Source organism: Pongo pygmaeus, chromosome 1, assembly GCF_028885625.2.
Source record: "Pongo pygmaeus isolate AG05252 chromosome 1, NHGRI_mPonPyg2-v2.0_pri, whole genome shotgun sequence".
Taxonomy (NCBI): domain Eukaryota; kingdom Metazoa; phylum Chordata; class Mammalia; order Primates; family Hominidae; genus Pongo; species Pongo pygmaeus.
The window spans coordinates 199,748,732-199,770,238 of NC_072373.2; the positions used below are offsets into that span (position 1 = coordinate 199,748,732).

At 44.2% G+C, this 21,507-nt stretch overlaps 1 protein-coding gene across 50 annotated transcripts in view; it reads left to right on the forward strand.

Annotated features, from left to right (window-relative positions):
• Window positions 1–21,507, forward strand: part of PUM1 (pumilio RNA binding family member 1) — a 133,693-nt gene that overhangs the window by 7,233 nt on the left and 104,953 nt on the right. The gene's annotated exons all lie outside the window — the stretch shown is intronic.

Consider the following 21,507-nt stretch of genomic DNA (forward strand, 5'->3'; position numbering starts at 1 on the left):
TCACTGTGTTAGCCAGGATGGTCTTGATCTCCTGACCTCCTGATCCACCCATCTCGGCCTCCCAAAGTGCTGGGATTATAGGCATGAGCCACTGCGCCCGGCCTACAATGCATTTTTAAGAACACTTTTTTTGGAACAAAGGATACTTTTTTTACTATTGACATAAGAACTGCTAGGGTGTTTATAGGACAGATACATATTTTTGAATCTTTTCTCTTGGGTATGGGTGACTTGATTTTAAGATGTTGTAGTTGAAAGTAGGGGGGAAGTTGATAACATCAGTTGCTCAAGTGAAATTTATTTGAAATGGGACTGATATATTGTGTCAGAGAAGTGGTTGTGGCTTTTAGGTTTTAACCACCTTTGTCCTCTTGTTGTTTAATTTTTAATTTTAACATGTTCAGTCTTACTAATCTAAAACCATAGCAGGAATCATAGCATATTTTACTGAGAAGAGAGGTTAGCCTGATCATGTTTCCTGATTTCTTGATAATGACCAACCAAAAGATTAGACTGTTTTGATCAGGGTATTCTTTGAAATTGGGTATAGGTTGAATTTGGAAAGGTTCATTTTGTGTCACCCGTCAGTACTGATTAGCAAGAACTGACATTTTTCATTAGGCTTCTAGTGCTTCTGTTTTACTTCAGAAAAAATCAGGTACAAACATACCTGCAAGTCTGAATTTATTATACTTCCTCTGATCCCCCCAAAAGTGAACTATAGTTTTTTTTTTTTTTTTTTTTGGAGATGGAGTCTCGCTCTGTTGCCCAGGCTGGAGTACAGTGGCACAATCTTGGCTCCCTGCAACCTCCCCCTCCCAGGTTTAAGCAATTCTCCTGCCTTACCCTCCCGAGTAGCTGGGATTACAGGCACCCACCTCCATGCCTGGCTAATTTTTGTATTTTTAGCAGAGAGAGGGTTTCACCATGTTGGCCAGGCTGGTCTTGAACTCCTGACCTCGAGTGATCCACCTGCCTCGGCCTCCCAAAGTGCTAGGATTACAGGTGTGAGCCACCGTGCCCAGGCTTTTTTTTTTTTTTTTTTTTTTCTTTTTTTCTTTTTTTTTTTTTTGAGACAAGGTCTGGCTCTGTCATCCAGGCTGGAGTGTGGTGATATGATCTTGGCTCACTGCAATCACGGTCTCCCTGGTTCAAGCGATCCTCCCACCTCAGTCTCCTGAGCAGCTGGGACTACAGGTGTGCAACACTACACCCGGCTACTTTTGTATTTTTTGTAGAGATGGGGTTTTGCCATGTTGGCCAGGCTCTACTTTGAGCCCAGGCTCAAAGTGATCCACCCGCCTTGGACTCCCAGAGTGCTGGGATTACAAATGTGAGCCACTGCACCTGGCCAGTTCTTTACTATTGTAGAAACAAAGACAGGCTGGGTGCAGTGGCTCACGCCTGTAATCCCAGCACTTTGGGAGGCCGAGGTGGGTGGATCACCTGAGGTAAGGAGTTCGAGACCAGCCTGACCAACATGGTGAAACCCTGTCTCTACTAAAAATGCAAAAATTAGCCAGGCGTGGTGGCGCATGCCTGTAATCCCAGCTACTTGGAAGGCTGAGGCAGGAGAGTCACTTGAACCTGGGACAGGGAGTTTGCAGTGAGCTGAGATCTTGCCATTGCACTCCAGCCTAGGCAACGGGTGAAACTCCATCTCAAAAAAATAAAGTAAAAAATTAGCTGGGCGTGGGGGCACATGCCTGTGTTTCCAGCTGCTTGGGAGGCTGAGGTGGAAGGATTGCTTGAGCCTGGGTGGCAGAAGTTGCAGTGAACAGAGATCATGCCACTGCACTTCAGTGTGGGCAACAGAGTGAGACCCTGTCTCAAAAAAAAAAAAAAAGAAAAGAAAAAGAAGGTTTTCAGCTGGGTGTGGTGGCTCACGCCTGTAATCCCGACACTTTGGGAGGTCAAGGCAGGTGGATCACCTGAGGTCAGGAGTTCAAGACCAGCCTGGCCAACATGGTGAAACCCCGTCTCTACTAATAATACAAAAAAATTAGCCTGGCATGGTGGTGCACACCTGTAATCCCAGCTCCTTGGGAGGCTGAGGCAGGAGAATCGCTTGAACCCGGGAGGCGGAGGTTGCAGTGAGCAGAGATCACACCGTTGCACTCCAGCCTGAGTGACAAGAGCGAAACTCTATCTCCAAAAAAAGAAAAAAGAAAGATTTTCTTTGGAATGAAGATATGCACAGAATTTGGTGATTGAATTAGAAATCTTATATCCTGGAAAGATGAAGTAATGGAGGAAAAGTGCAGAGTGCCTCTGGTTTGGGACACGGTGATTACATTTGATAGGACACCTGTCGAGTTTGAGGTAGAAGCAGAATATCTAGGTGTATACTGTAGGCAGCTCTACATGTAGCGGGAGATCAAGGTAGGAGGTATTTGATTTGGGTGGCATCTGTGTAGTGGGGCAAAAACAAACCCTGTAATCTCTGTACTATTTGGCTAAATGTTATTTAAAAATCATGAACATTGGTTTTTTAAAATCTATAATAAAGATCTATAAGATCTTTTATTGTGTTTCCTAATGATAGACTGATGGGCGGAAGGTGAAAGGGAGAGTCAGGGTGCCTGGCCTGTTCTTTGCTAGGTGAGCAAATCAAACTCTAGGTCAGTCCTTGGCAGAGCTCTAAGATCTGATTATTGCTGTGCAAGTTAAGAAGTGTTTATTGAAGGCTTACTCAGGCCTCTGTCTTACACTGAGCCCTATCATAAGGAATCACATCTGACTTACTGAGCAGTTTTATCCAGGTCAGTTAGCAAACTTGAGTTAATAATAGTAAATGGCAAAACCTATTTCCCACCCAGGTGGCCTAAACCAGTGACCTTGGAATTGGCATTCATCATTACAACACAATTCTTTGGGCTGGACACATGAAATAATGAACAACGTTGGGGAACTCAGGGTAGTTGGTATGTTGCAGTTGTGGACCACCCACAGATTACTTTTCTGTAGTCATTATAGTGTATTGTACTGGTTTTAGTGTTGTTCTCACCTTCTGGACTGAACTATTCTAGATCAGAGACTTGTGTTTTTCATGCCCCTTTTCCAGGAGGTATTATGAAACTTTCGTGTTGATTGAATGAGGGAAGACCAGAGGTTCTTCAGTTTTGCGCTCAGGTAAAGGAGTGGGTCTTACAGCTCAGTCATCCTGCTGGGAAACACATGGCAACAAGTAGAGGCCACTTGATAGGCAGCTGTGCTGAGGGTAGTATAATTGAAGAGCAAAGGGGCACATCTCTAGGTGGAGAATCTCTGCCCTTATTAGCCACTGTTACGGATAGGAGGTGTAAGAGGGTGCCTGATCTGTCATGTGGGTCAGAGAGGAAAAGAGGTTGAGAACCACTGATGATAATGGAAACATTTATATGTTCTAGGCATTGGGCTATTGTATTTCCTATATATAATCCTTACAGCAATCCTATGAAGGAGATAAATACCCTTTTTTGAAAAGTGAGAAACAGGCTTTGTTACCAGCTAATACCTGGTTTTTGAAATCAGTCTTTGATTCCAGTGTCCACGTTCTAGATCGATTTCTGCTTCCCTAGGCAAGATAAACCAGACAAAACTATGCACCAAGTGGCACATTACAGGGCCAAAGAATTGTTTTGCCATAATTTTGCTTGAAATTTAGAGACTGTAAACTTAATAATGAGATGAATACAAATGTTGACCATTCTCCTATAACTGCAGGAGTACTTGCCCCCAACTCCCAAAAGCAGTAATGGTAAAGTCCATTTTTCTTCAGTTCTGTTTTTTATTACATATATGTTCTAAGTGGTAATGTGGATGGAAAATTATCTCTAGAGACAGAATGACTCAATATAAAGTGATCCTATTGCCAGCTCATTCTACCCTACTACTGGGCCTTTTTTTTTTTTAATGGCCCTTTGGCATAATAAACAAAGTTTAAGATCAAATTGGCAGGATGCTTTCACCAGTGAACTAGTGAAGTAAAGAATATCATAGGCTGTGATGCCAGTAGCATTGGAGGGAGGGGAACTCTTTGTCATGCCAGGTACTTTATTTCTCTCGTAATTACTCCTATTAAGAGCAATTGCTTTTACACTTTTTTAATTTATTGAGACAGGGTTTCACTCCTGTTGCCGAGGCTGGAGTGCAATGGGCACCATCTAGGCTCGCTGCAACCTCTGCCTCCCCAGCTCAAGTGATTCTTGTGCCTTAGCCTCCCTATCCTGGGACCACAGGCGCGTGCCACAACACCTAGCTCATCTTTGTATTTTTTGTAGAGGTGGAGTTTTGCCATGCTCAGGCTGGTCTCAAAACTCCTTTTTTTTTTTTTTTTTAAAAAAAATAAAGTCTTGTTCTGTAGTCCAGGCTGGAGTGCAGTGGCATGATCTCAGCTCACTGCAACCTCTGCCTGCTGGGTTCAAGTGATTCTCCTGCCTCAGTCTCTCCAGTAGCTAAGACTACAAGTGTGTACCACCACGCCCGGCTAATTTTGTATTTTTAGTAGAGACGAGGTTTCACCATGTTGGCCAGGCTAGTCTCGAACTCCTAACCTCAGGTGATCCACCTGCCTCGGCCTCTCAAAGTGCTGGGATTATAGGCATGAGCCACCGTTCCTGGGCCACTTGTATACTTACATTAAAAAGTTTTTCATCTTTTGGCTGGACGCAGTGGCTCACATCTGTAATCGCAGCACTTTGGGAGGCCGAGGAGGGTGGATGGTTTGAGCCCCCAGGAGTTCGAGAGCAGCCTGGACAACATGGTGAAATCTTGTCTCTACAAAATATACAGAAATTAGCCAGGCATGGTGGCGCTGTGCCTGTGGTCCCAGCTACTTGGAGGGCTGAGGTAGGAAGATCACTTGAGCCCAGGAGACGTAGGTTGCAGTGACCCGAGATTGTGCCACTGCACTCCATTTTGGATGACAGAGTTGAGACCTTGTCTCAAAAAAAAAAAAGGCCGGGTGTGCTGGCTCACACCTGTAATCCCAACACTTTGGGAGGTCGAGGTGGGCAGATTTCTTGAGGGTCAGGAGTTTGAGACCAGCGTGGCCAACATGGCGAAACCTCATCTCTACTAAAAATACAAAAAAATTAGCCAGGTGTGGTGGCATGCACCTATAATCCCAGTTACTCAGCAGGCTGAGGCAGGATAATCATTTGAACCCAGGAGGTGGAGACTGAAGTGAGCCGAGATTGTGCCACTGCCCTCCAGCCTGGGTGACAGAGCGAGACTGCATCTCAAAAAAAAAAAAAAAAAAAGTTTACCTTTTGAAGTTGGGATTTTCCTGTTTGATGTGGCAAATCCTCTTAAGTGGTTGAGTTTTCCTCTTTTTTTTTTTTGAGATGGAGTCTTGCTCTGTCACCCAGGCTAGAGTTCATTGGCTCGATCTCGACTCACTGCAACCTCTGCCTCTCAGGTTCAAGTGATTCTCCTGCCTCAGCCTCCTGAGTAGCTGGGACTACAGGCACCTGCCATCATGCCTGGCTAATTATTTTTTTTTTTTTGGTAGAGATGGGGTTTCACCATGTTGCCCGGCTGGTCTTGAACTCCTGACCTCAGGTGATCCTCCCGCCTCGGCCTTCCAAAGTGCTGGGATTACAGGTGTGAGCCACCATTCCTGGCCTAAAACAGGCAAGCTCTTTATGGTCTTTCTTTATTTTTCTTTTTTTCTACTTTAATAATAGAAATATATCATTTGGTATAATACATAAAATCGTATCTGGTACAGGTAGAAACTTCAGAGCCCTCTTTTTTTTTTATTTTTATTTTTTATTTTTTGAGACAGAGTCTCGCTCTGTCGCCTAGGCTGGAGTGCAGTGGCGCGATCTCCGCTCACTGCAAGCTCTGCCTTCTGGGTTCACGCCATTCTCCTGCCTCAGCCTCCTGAGTAACTGGGACTACAGGCGCCCGCCACCTCCCCCGGCTAATTTTATGTATTTTTAGTAGAGATGGGGTTTCACCGTGTTAGCCAGGTTGGTCTCGATCTCCTGACCTCGTGATCCGCCCCCCGCTCGGCCTCCCAAAGTGCTGGGATTACAGGCGTGAGCCACTGTGCCTGGCAGAGAGCCCTCATTTTTGGGCCAAATTGAGGTCTTCAGAGGGAAGTGAGGGAAAGAAGTCTCGTGAAAAAAAATTTTTTTTTTTTTTTTGCCTGTAAAATTATACCCATAGTATACAATTAAGATAATGTGGGCTGGGCGTGGTGGCTCACTCCTGTACTCCCAGCACTTTGGGAGGCTGAGGCAGGTGGATCACGAGGTCAGGCGTTTGAGACCAGCCAACATGGTGAAACCCTGTCTCTACTAAAAATACAAAAATTAGCAAGGTGTGGTGGCGCGTACCTGTAATCCCAGCTACTCAGGAGAGGCAGGAAAATCGCTTGAATCCGGGGGGCGGAGGTTGCAGTGAGCCGAGATCCCGCCACTGCACTCCAGCCTGGGCGACAGAGGGAGACGCCGTCTCAAAAAAAAAAAAATAATAAAAAAAAGATGATAGATATTGGGCCAGGCGTGGTGGCTTATGCCTGTAATCCCAGCACTTTGGGAGGCCGAGGTGGGCGGATCACTTGAGGCCAGGAGTTCGAGACTAACCTGGGCAACATGATGAAACCCCGTGTCTACTAAAAATACAAAAATTAGCCAGGCGGCGTGGCGCGTTATTGTAATTCCAGCTGCTCGAGAGGCTGAGGCATGAGAATTGCTCTAACCCGGGAAGCAGGGCAGAGGTTGCAGTGAGCCGAGATCGCACAACTGCACTCCAGCCTGGGCGACAGAGCAAGACTCTGTCTCAAAAAAAAAAAAAAAGATAATGGATATGGAGCAAAATACTAGAAAACAAAGCTGGGTACATTGGCTCCTGCCTCTAATCCCAGATACTCAGGAGGCTGAGTCAGGAGGATTGCTTGAGGCCAGGAGTTTGAGACCAGCCTGGGCAATGTAGTGAGACCCTGTCTCTACAATAAAAAGGAAAAAAATTAGCTGGGCATGTTGGCATATGCCTGTAGTCCTACTCAGGAGGCTGAGGCGGGAGGATCACTTGAGCCCAGGGAGTTCAGGCACTCCAGCCTGTGTGACAGTGAGATCCTGTCTCTTTGAAAAAAAAAAACAAATACTAGAAAACACATCTTCCCACCCAAATGAGTTATGTATTTGAAAATGTTACTTATTTTGGGCCGGGCGCGGTGGCTCACGCCTGTAATCCCAGCACTTTGGGAGGCCAAGGCGGGTGGATCACGAGATCAGGAGATCGAGACCATCCTGGCTAACATGGTGAAACTCCGTCTCTACTAAAAATACGAAAAATTAGCCGAGCGTGGTGGTGGGCGCCTGTAGTCTCAGCTACTCAGGAGTCTGAGGCAGGAGAATGGCTTGAACCCGGGAGGTGGAGCTTGCAGTGAGCCCAGATCGCACCACTGAGCTCCAGCCTGGGTGACAGAGCAAGACTCCGTCTCAAAAGAAGAAAAAAAGTTACTTATTTTGACAGTAATTTGTATACCTTTAGATTTTTTTCTGTCCTGAATAACACTGAAAATTTCATTACTAAAAGCCTAAGGTCAAGTCTTTGACTTGAGAATGTTTTATTCTTGTATTGTGAAATCTGTTGTCTCTGTAAACTGCTGTGGGATAGATAAACTGGTTGATGAAATAGGGCAAAAAAATTAAAGTCGATTGGTTGAACTGCAGCCTCTGTTGTACTGGATTATGAGGGACAGAGATAGATAGAAGCTTTGCCTTGGGGGAAGGGAAATTTGGAGGACAGTTCCATAGAGCTTACCCACTTTGCTTGCACTCTTTTAGCACTAGGATATATCAGTATCCACCATAGATTGACAGCCTATAGGAGATAATTCCAGAGAACCAGGCAAAAAATCAGTGGATGAGGCCAGGTGCAGTGGCTCATACCTATAATCCCAGCACTTTGGGAGGCCAAGGCAGGCGGATCACCTGAGGTCAGGAGTTCGAGACCAGCCTGACCAACATGGAGAAACCCCATCTCTACTAAAAATACAAAATTAGTGGGGCGTGGTGGCGCACGCCTGTAATCCCGGCTACTTGGGTGGCTGAGGCAGGAGAATTGCTTGAACCCGGGAGGCAGAGGTTGTGGTGAGCCGAGATCGTGCCATTGCACCCTACTCTGGGCAACAAGAGCGAAATGCCGTCTCAAAAAAAAAAAAAATTCAGTGGATAAATATATTTTGACTCCACTTGTACCTTCTCTTTCTTTCACTTGGTGTGGCCATCTTACAACGATATTCTGATACCCACCCCTGATGTGTCAACCAGTCTTACTCTTCAGTGCTGTTAGTCTTTTTTTTTTTGAAGGGTTTTAAAAGTTTTATTTTTATTGTATATGAAAAAAGAGCTATCATGGTTTTTTTCATTGGGGTGGATGCCTTGGATAATCCATTCAAGGAAGATCACTTCGTCCAACTTAATGCAGCCGAACTTAATGAAACCCATTTTCTTCGCTTACTGACAGAAACACTGGCGGGGCATATTGAGGCCGTAATTTGGATCAGATCTTGCTGGTCTGAGCGTACGCAACGAGAGAGAGAACCCTGGCTGAATTTTTGCGAGTGGCTCCAGTAGAGCTGCTGGTGACCCATCTTGCTCTCAGGAATGCAGTGAGACAAAAGGAAAGAGCTCCAGTTAATTTTTATACCTTGTAATTAACAGGGACTACTATGTTAAACTGGGAGGGAGCCCAAGTATTTCCCAAACTGGGGAGTCTCTACATTCCCTAGAAATGTCTTTCTGTTGTACCTGCTGATGGACTCTCTTAGACAATGAATCTTGTCTATCTGGGTAGATTGCCTTAGCATTTGTACTAGTAGAATTTGGTTAACATGTTAAAGCTGAATAATCCATTTTCATATTTTGTTTCTCTTATGCATGTACTCTTAGAGCCTTATTATGCTTAGAATTCACAAGGCTTAACATTATGTACTTGGTCAAAGGAATCATCAGCAGGCCTTCTTTAACTATAACTTTTTCTTTTTTTTGAGACAGAGTCTCACTTTGTCACCCACTGGCACTATCTAGGCTCACTGAAACCTCTGCCTCCTTTGTTCAAGCGATCTGGTGCCTCAGCCTACTGAGTAGCTGGGATTATAGGCATGTGCCATCATGCCAGCTCATTTTTGTATTTTTAGTAGAGACGGGGTTTTGCCATATTGGCCAGGCTGGTCTTGAACTCCTGACCTCAGGTAATCCACCCGCCTCAGCCTCCCAAAGTGCTAGGATTACAGGCGTGAGCCACTGCGCCTGGCCTCAAAAGGTATTTGATGTGAAATTAGTAAAAGTTGTATGATAGGTGGTAGTGAGATGTGACTGTGGGAATAAAAGGTCATGATAGGAAAATAAATTGGAGTAAAGTTAGAAATATGTACCAGAATAATGGGTTATAGAATTTACCATGATGGGCCGGGCATGGTGGCTCAAGCCTGTAATCCTAGCACTTTGGGAGGCCGAGGCGGGCCGATCATGAGGTCAGGAGATCGAGACCGTCCTGGCTAACACAGTGAAACCCCATCTCTACTAAAAATACAAAAAATTAGCCGGGCATGGTGGCACGTGCCTGTAGTCCCAGCTACTCAGGAGGCTGAGGCAGGAGAATTGCTTGAACCTGGGAGGCGGAGGTTGCAGTGAGCGGAGATCGCACCATTGCACTCCATCCAGCCTGGGCGACAGAGTAAGACTCCATCTCAAAAAAAATAAATAAATAAAAAATAAAAAAGAATTTACCCTGATGGTTCTGGTGGCTAAAGAAAAGAGGAAAGCATAATGATTCCTCAGATTCTTACTTAGAAACTTCCTAACAGCAGTTAGGAAGAGTTGTGTTTGGATTTCAGTTATAGATGTGGTTGAAGTGCTTTGTACACTGTAAAGCAATAAGATTTTTTTATTTCTTTATTTTTTATTTTATTTTATTTTATTTTATTTTATTTTATTTTATTTTTTTTGAGACAGAGTCTCGTTCTGTTGCCCAGGCTGGAGTGCACTGGCGCGATATCAGCTCACTGCAAGCTCTGCCTCCTGGGTTCATGCCATTCTCCTGCCTCAGCCTCCCGAGTAGCTGGGACTACAGGCACCCGCCACCACGCCCGGCTAATTTTTGTGTTTTTAGTAGAGACGGGGTTTCACTGTATTAGCCAGGAGGGTCTCGATCTCTTGACCTCATGATCCACCCGCCTCAGCCTCCCAAAGTGCTGGTATTACAGGCGTGAGCCACTGCGTCCGGCCTTTTAAAAATTTTTTTAGCGGAGTCTCACTCTTGTCGCCTAGGCTGTATAGTGCAGTGGTGCGATCTTGGCTCACTGCAATCTCTACCTCCTGGGTTCAAGCCATTCTCTTGCCTGAGCCTCCCCAGTAGCTGGGATTACAGGCGTATGCCAACATGCCCAGCTAATTTTTGTACTTTTAGTAGAGATGGGGTTTCACCGTGTTGGCCAGGATGTCTCGAACACCTGACCTCAGGTGATCCACCCACCTCTACCTCCCAAAGTGCTGGGATTAAAAAGGAGTGAGCCACCACGCCCAGCCAGTAGGATGTTATTACTTGTTTTTCATGACAGATTTCTGTATTTTCAGAAGACACACATGTCTTTTGTGCATGTGTCCATTTTCTCTCAGGCAACAGCATTTGCTGAATACTCTGCAGGCTAAGCCTGAGTACAAAATTAGGTTTCTGGGTGTGTGGAAAGAATACTTTAACAATTACAATCTATCTAGTTATTCACTCTTGTGAAAGGACTTAAACATTCATACAGGATGAAAGAACTGACAACATAATGCCAGGAGAGGAGTCAGTGCTGAAGTGCTGAGGTGAGGGTAGGGTAAATCATCTTTTTTTTTTTTTCCTTTTGAGAGATTTCTAATCTCTTTGGTTTTTACATTCAGTTTCTTTGACTTCTGGATATTGTAAAGAGCCATAATAGCACTGTGGCTTCAGCTCAGTGTGTAGTTGTTGGCTGCCCTGGCATTTTGCTGCTTGCTGTGAATGTAATCTTTTTTTGAGATTGGGTCTCGCTCTGTCGCCTAGGCTGGAGTGCAATGGTGCGATCTCGGCTTACCACAACTTCCACCTCCCGGGTTCAAGTGAGTCCTGCCACAGCCTCCTGAATAGCTGGGACTACAGGTGTGCACACCAAGCCTGGCTAATTTTTGTATTTTTAGTAGAGATGGGGTTTCATTATGTTGGCCAGGCTGATTTTTGAACTCCTTACCTTATGATCTGCCCGCCTTGGCCTTCCAAAGTGCTGAGATTACAGGCGTGAGCCACTGCGCCTAGCCTGCCGTGAATATAATCTCACACCTCCATGTAAGAAGTGGTGGGGTCAGTGATTGGCAATAGGTTGGGTAAGTTTAATACTTGGGAATTTGGTTAAAGAACTTGGCCCTGAATGGTGTAAATGTGTTGATACTTGCAATTGGGCCGTGCGTGGTGGCTCATGCCTGTAATCCCAGCACTTTGGGAGGTGGAGGTGGGTGGATCACGAGGTTAGGAGTTCGAGACCAGACTGACCAACATGCCACGTGTGGTGGCAGGCGCCTGTAATCCCAGCTACTTAGGAGGCTGAGGCAGGAGAATCGCTTGAACCCGGGAGGCGGAAGTTACACAGTCAGCCAAGATCGCGCCACTGCACTCCAGCCTGAGTGACAGAGCAAGGCTCTGTCTCAAAAAATAAAAATAAAAATAAAAAAAACCCCAAAAAACAAAACAAAAAAACCCCTGCAGTTATTAGACTTCTCCAGAGGAATGCTCTTCATGTTTTTTGTGTAATACTTTTTGAAAACTGTTGATTTTTTAAATTTCGTTTTGAGACAGAGTTTCACTCTTGTTGCCCAGGCTGGAGTGCAGTGGCACGATTTCGGCTCACCACAACCTCCGCCTCCCAGGTTCAAGCAATTCTCCTGCCTTAGCCTCCCCAATAGCTGTGATTATAGGCGTGCGCCACCACACCCAGCTAATTTTGTATTTTTAGTAGAGATGGGATTTCTTCTTCTTGGTGAGGCTGGTTTCGACCTCCCGACCTCAGGTGATCTGCCCACCTCGGCCTCCCAAAGTGCTGGGATTACAGGCGTGAGCCACCGCCTCTGGCCCTTTTTTTTTTTTTCTAAATTATTTTGAGACAGAGTCTTACGCTGTCGCCCAGGCTGGAGTGTAGTGGCACAATCTTGGCTCACTGCAATCTCCACCTCCTGGGTTCAAGCGATTCTCCTGCCTCAGGCTCCCAAGTAGCCGGGATTATAAGCGTGCACCACCACGTCCAGCTAATTTTTGTATTTTTAGTAGAGACTGGGTTTCGCCATGTTGACCAGGCTGGTCTTGAACTCCTGGCCTCAGGTGATGCACCTGCTTCAGCCTCCCAAAGTGCCAGGATTACAGGTGTGAGCCACTGGGCTCAGCCTGAACTATTGATTTTTGTTGATAGCTTATTAATGGTTTTACTAGATTTAGTAGATGTGGATTTGTCTGTTGCCATTAGTAAGTGCTCTTTTATGGTCCAAGTACCTTTCTTAATATTTTTATGAGTCTCATCAGGAAAACTGTTCTCTTCTAGGTTTGTGGAAATTGGGGGCCCTAAATATTTTTAAATTTATTTTTATTCATTAATTATTATTATCATCTTGTACAAATGGGGTCTCATGTTGCCCAGGCTTGTCTTGAACTTCTGGCCTCCAGCAGTCCTCCTGCCTTGACCTCCCAAAGTGCTGGTATTACAGGTGTGAGCCATCATGCCTGGCCTGTTAAAGATTTTTTAAAATAGCAGCTTTGGCTGGTGCGGTGGCTCAAGCCTGTAATTCCCAGCACTTTGGGAGGCTGAGGTGGGTTTATCATCTGAGGTCAGGAGTTTGAGATCTGCCTGGCCAACATGGTGAAACCCTGTCTCTACTGAAAATACAAAAAAAATTTAGCCGGGTGTGGGGGTGGGCGCTTGTAATCACAGCTACTCAAGAGGCTGAGGCAGGAGAATCGCCTGAACCCTGTTGGGGCGGAGGTTACAGTGAACTGAGATCACACCACTGCACTCCAGCCTAGGTGACGACTTCGTCTCAAAAAAAAAAAAAAAGCAGCTTTACAGATATGTAGTTTATCCATTTAAAGTGTATAATTCCAGCTGGGCACGGTGGCTCACTCCTGTAATCCCAGCACTTTGGGAGGCCGAGGCTGGTGGATCACCTGAGGTCAGGAGTTCGAGAACAGCCTGGCCAACATGGTGAAACCCCATCTCTACTTTAAAAAAAAAAAAAAAAAAAAAGACCGGGCACGGTGGCTCACGCTTGTAATCCCAGCACTTTGGGAGGCCGAGGCGGGTGGATCACGAGGTCAGGAGATCGAGACCAACATGTGAAACCGCGTCTCTACTAAAAATACAAAAATTAGCCAGGCGTGGTGGCGCATGCCTTTAATCCCAGGTACTCAGGAGGCTGAGGCAAGAGAATTGCTTGAATCCGGGAAGCGGAGGTTGCATTGATCCGAGATCGTGCCATTGCACTCCAGCCTGGGTGACACAGCTATACTCTGTCTCAAACAAAAAAAAACAAACAATAAAAATTAGCTGGGCTGGAGGCTAAGGCGGAGCTTGCAGTGAGCCGACATCATGCAGTTGTACTCCAGCCCGGGGGACAAGAGCAAGACTCCATCTTAAAAAAAAAAATGTATAATTCAGTAGTTTTTAGTTTTTAGTGTATTCATAGTTGTGCAGGTATCATAATCATTAATTTTAGAATATTTGCATTACCCCAAAAATCCCTTACCCAGTAGCCATCACTCCCCAGTCTTAGGCAACCACCAGTCCCCTTCTGTCTCTTTATTTGCCTATTCTGGACATAAATGAAACGTGTTTTGTGACTGCCTTCTTTTACTTAGCATAATGTTTTAAGGGTTCATCTATGTTGTATGTAGCATTTATCAGTACATCATTTTTTTTTATTTTTTATTTTTTTAGACGGAGTCTCGCTGTCGCCCAGGCTGGAGTGCAGTGGCACGATCTTGGCCCACTGCAGGCTCCGCCCCCTGGGGTTCACGCCATTCTCCTGCCTCAGCCTCCCGAATAGCTGGGACTATAGGCGCCTGCCACCTCGTCCGGCTAATTTTTTGTATTTTTAGTAGAGACGGGGTTTCACCGTGTTAGCCAGGATGGTCTCAATCTCCTGACCTCGTGATCCTCCCGCCTCAGCCTCCCAAAGTGCTGGGATTACAGGTGTGAGCCACTGCGCCCGGCCTTCTTTTTATTTTTGTATAATATTTCATTGTATAGATCTGCCACATTTAATTTATCCATTTATCAGTTGATGGGCCTTTTTTTCTTCTTTTTTGGCTATTACGGATAATGCTGCTATCAATATTTGTGTTCAAGTTTTTTTCTGTAGACATGCTTTCATTTCTCAGATTTGAGAGTGCATAAATTTGTAATGTATAGGTACAAAAATAACAAATTTCTTCACTGGGGCCAGTGCTCATTAGAAATGGGGGATGGGAGGATTAGTTTATCTACAACTTACACTATGGATTTGGAATTTTTCCAAGCCACACATTTTACTGGGGCTAATGACTACTTTCTTTTCTCTATGAAGGAAGTATTTGCGGGCTAACACTGTAAATAAACTTGTTTACAACCCCGGGAAGAGGAGTGCTTAAACTGTAGAGAACAGGTGTTTTCAGTGAGCTCTGTAAACTCTTTAGATGCAATGAATATACAGTTGATTGATCTGCTGGTGACAATTTTTCTTTATTAAAGCAAGTTCCCTAAGAATTTTAACAAGGGGACAGTTCATTAATCTAGCCTTGGTTATTATATGTATTTAAAAATCACCAAATTGGGTGTTAATTATTAAGAAATGTTCTCTGTAATCCCAGCAATTTGGGAGGCTGAGGCAGGTGGATCACCTGAGGTCAGGAGTTCAAGACCAGCCTGGCCAACATGGTGAAACCCCATCTCTACAAAAATACTAAAAAAAAAAAATTAGCTGGGCATGATGGGGGGTGCCTGTAATCCCAGGTACTCAGGTGGCTGAGGCAGGAGAATCACTTGAACCCTAGAGGCGGATGTTGTGGTGAGCTGAGATCGTGCCATTGCCCTCCAGCCTGAGCAACAAGAGTGAAACTCCGTCTCAAAAAAAAGGAAATGTTCTTTAATTTGTTAGAGTTTATTGAGTCAAATTGCTTCCCCCACCCAGTTGTCCCAAATTAGGGAGATACCACTTTTAAGGGTCAGAAGCCTTGTAAAATGCAAAACAATGAAATTAATATGTTCTTCCTTTGGAGAAACTTAGTTTCATAAAGGGAGGAGGGAATTATAAAGATAATTGTGTGGCTCATGCCTGTAATCCCAGCACATGAGGCGAGTGGATCACCTGAGGTCAGGAATTTGAGACCAGCCTAGCCAACATGGAGAAACCCTGTCACTACTGAGGAAAAAAAAGAAAAATTAGCTGGTGCATGCCTGTAACGGCTTGACTCTTGGAGGTGGAGGGTGCAGTGAGCCGACGTCGTGCTACTGCACTCCAGCCTGGGCAACAGAGCGAGACCCTGTCTTTTAAGAAAATGGTCTTTAAGCTCAGTGTAGCCCTTAAAAGTGATGTACATGGATTACGGACTGGAAGAAAGTACTGCAAAATATTTATATTTGTATGCATGGAGAAATTACAGGTAGTATGCTTTGCTCTTGTCCATTTTGTATTTTCTGAATTTCAAACAGTTAAAAAAGAAAAACAGATAAACCTTATACCATCTGTTAAGAGCTTGGTCTGCCATTTTGAGTGAAAGCAGATGGTTGACACATTTCCAGTGGAGTTTTGATGTTAGAAAAGACCTTGGAAATCGAAATTATTTAGCTTTTATCCCCGATGAAGTGCTGTCCTTTACATTAATTATCTCTCTCTTAATTTTTAAAAAGGTTAGTAGATATGTTGAATATAGGTTGCTGAAATAGGTTGAGTGTATTCAATGAGATCTAGAGGTGATTTTATTTCATTTCATTTATTTATTTATTTATTTATTTATTTTTTGATACAGAGTCTCTGTCGCCCAGGTTGAAGTGCAGTGGCGCAATCTCAGCTCACTGCAACCTCTGCCTCCTGGATTCAAGCTATTCTCATGCCTCAGCCTCCTGAGTAGCTGGGATTACAGGGATGCACCACCATGCTTGACTAATTTTTATAGTTTTAGTAGAGACAGGGTTCCAACCATGTTGACCAGGCTGGTCTCGAACTCCTGACGTTAGATGATCCACCTGCCTCGGCCTCCCAAAGTCCTGGGATTACAGGTGTGAGCCACCGGGCCTGGCCTAGAGATAATTTTATTTTAGTATAAATGTTTCCTTTCTGTATCTAGAATTAATAACAAGTAATCATACGCTTTGTCCTGGAAGTGTTTTAATATTTTTACATGATTTGAACCACTCAGTACTGTATGCACATTTTTATCCTTCTCATTTTTTTTAAAATATGTTAGTCCATTTTGTGTTGCTATAAAGGAATATAGGAGACTGGGCAATTTATAACAAAAAGAGGTTTATTTGTCTCAGTTTTGCAGACTGTACAGGAAGTAAGGTACAGCATCTGCTGTTGGTGAGGCCTCAGGACGCTTTTACTCATGGCAGAAGGCACAGTGGGAGCACGTATGTCACATGGTCAAGAGAGGGAGCTGGAGAGAGAAGAGGTTCCAGGCACTTTTAAACAGCCAGCTCTTGTGTGAATTAATAGAGTAAGAACTCACTCATTACCATGGGGAGGATATCAAGTACTTCACGAGGGATCGGCCCCCATGACCCAGACACTACACACTAGGTTCACCTCCAACCTTAGAAGTCACATTTCAGATGAGATTTGGAGGGGACAAACATCCAAGCTATATCAAAGTATAATATCCTTTCCCCGCACCCCCCACCCCCCAGAGGATAGCTTTTCTTTAAAAAAAAATTTACTTTTTGGCTGGCCGTGATGGCTCGTGCCTGTAATCCTAGCACTTTGGGAGGCCAAGGTGGGAGGATCACTTGAGTCTAGGAGTTGGAGAACAGCTGGGGCAACATAGCAAGACCCCCATATCTGTTAAAAAAATTAAAAAAGCCTAAGAGTTTAGTTTTCCTAAGTGCTCAGTGAATGGCATGATGCTATTCAAAATTGAATTTAATTATTTCCTTCAATTCCTGTACTGTGTTCTGTTTCTGTGGTTGATATATCCATTTGTGGCATGCTAGGAGCTTTCCTAGATTTCTGCCTCCTGTTTCTGCCCACAGTAGTTCCGAGATTATACCTATGTTGCTTTGTTTGATAGGCTCATGTTTCTTGCCTGGAGATGTTCAGTAGTCTTCTCACTGGCTTTCCTGCATCTCCCCTTTTCTTCTTTGTAGCCATTGTCTGTGCCGCTGCCAAATTGATGTTTTTGAAGATACGATCTGCTTATGTCTCACCCTTTTGCTCACGCACTCGTGTGTGTGTGCGTTTTCTTTCCTGTTGCTATTGGGATAACTTCTAAGCTCCTCCTCATAGCATAGGAGACCTTTCATGTTTTTTTTTTTTTGAAGATATCGTATATTTTTATTTTAAATTTATTATTAGTTTTAGAGATGAGGGTGTTCACTTTGTTGCCCAGGCTGGACTTGAAATCCTGGCCTCAAGCAGTCCCTTCCCCCTTGTATAGCTGGCACTACAGGCACATGCCTTTGCATGCCCAGCTGTCTTTTGTGTTTTGGTCCAGCTTGCCTCTCCAGTCCTTACTGGTGCTCCATTTCGGCTATACTAAAGTATTTGTAGTTTTGTGAATACCCATCCTGTTTTTATAGTTTGTGCAGTTTCTCAGCATACTAGTGCTATTTTTATTTATGTAGTTTTCTCTACTTGGAATCCCCTACCTTCTTCATTCACCTGGCTTTTTCCTCATCTTTCAAGCTTCAACTAATGTATCTTCATCTCTAATAAATGTACTCCTTTACTCCCACTTTTCTCCAAGGTTGGGTGCCTGCCTTTGATGCCACTATTGTATGTCGTACACATCTCATTGAAGCTTTTAGCTTCCTGTATTGGAGTTTAATATTTACTTTTTCCCTTACCATCCGGTGCTAGGAAGCTGTTTCAATAAAGAGATTCTTGGCGGGGCATGGTGGCTCATGCCTGTAATCCTAGCACTTTGGGAAGCCAAAGTGGGAGGATCGTGTGAGCCTAGGAGTTCTCGAAGAGCTGTGGCAGCATAGTGAGATCCTTGTCTCTATTTTTTTAAAAAAAGAGATTCTTGGGCTTAAGTCCAGACCTACTGAATCAGAATTCTCAGTGATAAGACACAGTTCATGTATTTGGTTGTTAATATTTATTATTATTATTATTTTTGAGATGGAGTTTTGCTCTTGTCGCCCAGGGATTATAGGTGTGAGCCACCGGGCCCGGCATGAGTTTTTTTTTAAATTTCTTGTGAGATAGAGTCTTGCTCTGTCTCCCAGGCTGGAGCACAGTGGCAGCATCTCAGCTCTCTGGCTCACTGCAGCCTGTGCCTCCTGGGTTCAAGCGATTCTCCTGCCACAGCCTCCTAGGTAGCTGGGATTACAAGTGTGCCACCGTGCCTGGCTAATTTTTTGTATTTTTAGTAGAGATGGGGTTTTACAGTGTCAGCTGGGCTGGTCTTGAACTCCTGACCTCAAGTGATTAGCCTGCCCCAGCCTCCGAAAGTGTTGAGATTACAGGCGTGAGCCACTGGCTCCAGCCTAACATCTTTTTATATACACCCATCTATAGCCTACGTTATAGAATCCTTACACATACATACATTTTTCTGTGTTTAAGAAGTTTTAGCCTGGGTAGGCTGGGTGCAGTGGCTCATGCCTGTTATCCCAGGACTTTGGAAGGCTGAGGCAGGTGGATCACAAGGTCAGGAGATTGAGACCATCCAGGCTAACACAGTGAAACCCTGTCTCTACTAAAAATACAAAAAAATTAGCTGAGTGTGGTAGCAGGCGCCTGTAGTCCCAGCTACTCGGGAGGCTGAGGCAGGAGAATGGCATGAACCTGAGAGGCGGAGGGAGCTTGCAGTGAGCCGAGATCGTGCCACTGCACTCCAGCCTGGGTGACAGAGTAAGACTCCGCCTCAAAAAAAAAAAAAATTTTTTTTTGTTAGCCTGGGTAACAGGGAGACCTCATTGCTATAAAAAAATTAAAAAGTCAGCCAGGCATGGTGACATATACGTGTAGTTCCAGCTACTCAGGCAGCTGAGGTGGGAGGACCGCTTGAACCTGGCAGGTCGGGGCTGCCATGAGCTGTATTTGTGCCACTGCATTCCAGCCTGGGTGACAGAATGAGGCATTGTCTCAAAAAGAGAAAAGGAAAAAAAATATATATATATATATATAAAATTTTAAAACATTTTAAATGGCTATATAAATTATCTAAGTATATGCTTTAATAATTACTGCTATATTTAGACTGTTTCCCTCTTTTCCTGTTACAGTACCAGGTTAAAGATGTTTGTTAACAAATCTGTGCCCATATTTCTCATGATTTGCTTAGGTTAAATTCCTAGAAGTGGAATTACCAGATCAAAGGGCATGAATATTAATCAAACCCATATTACATATTGTCAGATGTCCAGAAAAGTCAAATAAAGCAAGGTAAAGTTGTGTGTATTTGTGTGCGTGTTTTAAAGGGTAAGAATCATCTTAAAGAACCTAGCTCTAGCAGTACTATTTCTGCTGTTTTACCGCTTGTATGACTAAGGGCAGTTTCTCACATTACAAATATTTATATGTAATGCCTGTCATGTTTTTGATACTGTGCTAGATGCTCAAGGGATTATTTTTAGGGAGATAAGACAAATCACCATAGCACTGTTAATAAGGTGCGGTTTGGTACTTGGCGGGTGTTACTTCGGATGTTAAGAAGAGTGTAGAAAGTAGTGTCTACCATGGTCTTTGAACAGTAGTCTACATTTCTGCAATGCCTAGTCCATCGCAAAGGGAGAGCAAATCAACTAGAGAAGTCATCGCTGGTTAAAGTTTTTCCCCCTTGTTTAAATAATTTCTACCCCCTCAGTTCATGGAGACTAACACTGTGGGCATGCTTGGTAGCTGATAGTTCTCCTCTGAACATATTTCTCTCTCTCTTTTTTTTTTTTTTTTTAACCTTTAGCTTTAAAGATCATCTGCATTTTCTTCTGTAATAAAAGATATCCACCCATTTGGCCATATTTATTTATTCTTTAGCAGTTGAAGTATTAAATGATACCAGGTTTTTTTTTGTTTTTTTGTTTTTTTTTTTTGAGATGGAGTCTCACTCTATTGCCGAGGCTGGAGTGCAGTGGCGCAATCTCAGTTCACTGCAACTTCCGCCTCCCGAGTTCACGCCATTCTCCTGCCTCAGCCTCCCGAGTAGCTGGGACTACAGGCCCCTGCCACCAGGCCTGGCTAATTTTTTTGTATTTTTTAGTAGAGACGGGGTTTCACTGTGTTAGCCAGGATGGTCTGCTGATCTCCTGAGTGTGTTAGCCAGATGATCTCCTGACCTCGTGATCTGCCCACCTCGGCCTCCCAAAGTGCTGGGATTACAGGCGTGAGCCACCACACCCGGCCCTAAATGATGCCAGTTTTTATTTTAAATCCTGAATAATCTTATATTCCTTCTTTTTTTTTTGAGACTGAATCGTGCTTTGTCGCCTGGGCTGGAGTGCAGTGGTGCGATCTTGGCCGCTTCCCTGGTTCAAGCAGTTCTCCTGCCTCAGCCTGCTGAGTAGCTGGGAATACAGGTGCCCGCCACCGCGCCCAGCTAATTTTTTGTATTTTTAGTAGAGGCAGGGTTTCACCATGTTGGCCAGGCTGGTCTCAAACTCCTGACCTCAAGTGATCCACCCGCCTTGGCCTCCCAAGTGCTTGGAGGCATGAGCCATTGCACCCAGCCTAAATTCATTATATTTTAGATCTTTAGCTTTCTCATGGGGAAGTAGATACCCAGACTTAAACCTTTTCACTGTCCACCTGCTAGTCTTGGAAAATAATTTTAATGAAGTGTCACCGATACTTGGACAGTTTCTGTCATGTCAGCAGAGAAATATCAACAGGAGTGATTGTGAAGTGGCTAGTCTTATAATCCAAGTGTTACGATCTTTGATCCGCTGCTCAATTTATTTCAAGATCTGATCTATATTATTTTCTAGCTCTTCTGGTTTATTGCTGAATAGTCGATGCCTGGTTTTTCCTTGTAGGATATTGTGGCTTCATAAAGAGTGAAAAATCTCACACTGAATATTGTCTTTTAGTTTCTTCTGACCTTAACCCCTTGTTTAAGTCTTGTGTACAATACACTGGTTGGTATCTGTTCTCAGCACAAAAAACTATGTGAAGCCAGTGTTCAGGGAAGAAACCACAACCGTGGTAGTCAGCAGTATCTTTACCTTCTCTCATATGGTTATCTGACTCATCAATTACTCTTATCTTCATCTAAAATGGGACAGTCATACTCTTCTTCATTATAGCCATCATACAACTGCCCTTGTGCTGAACCACCCACATTAATGTATTTTAGGCCTGGTCTTGATGT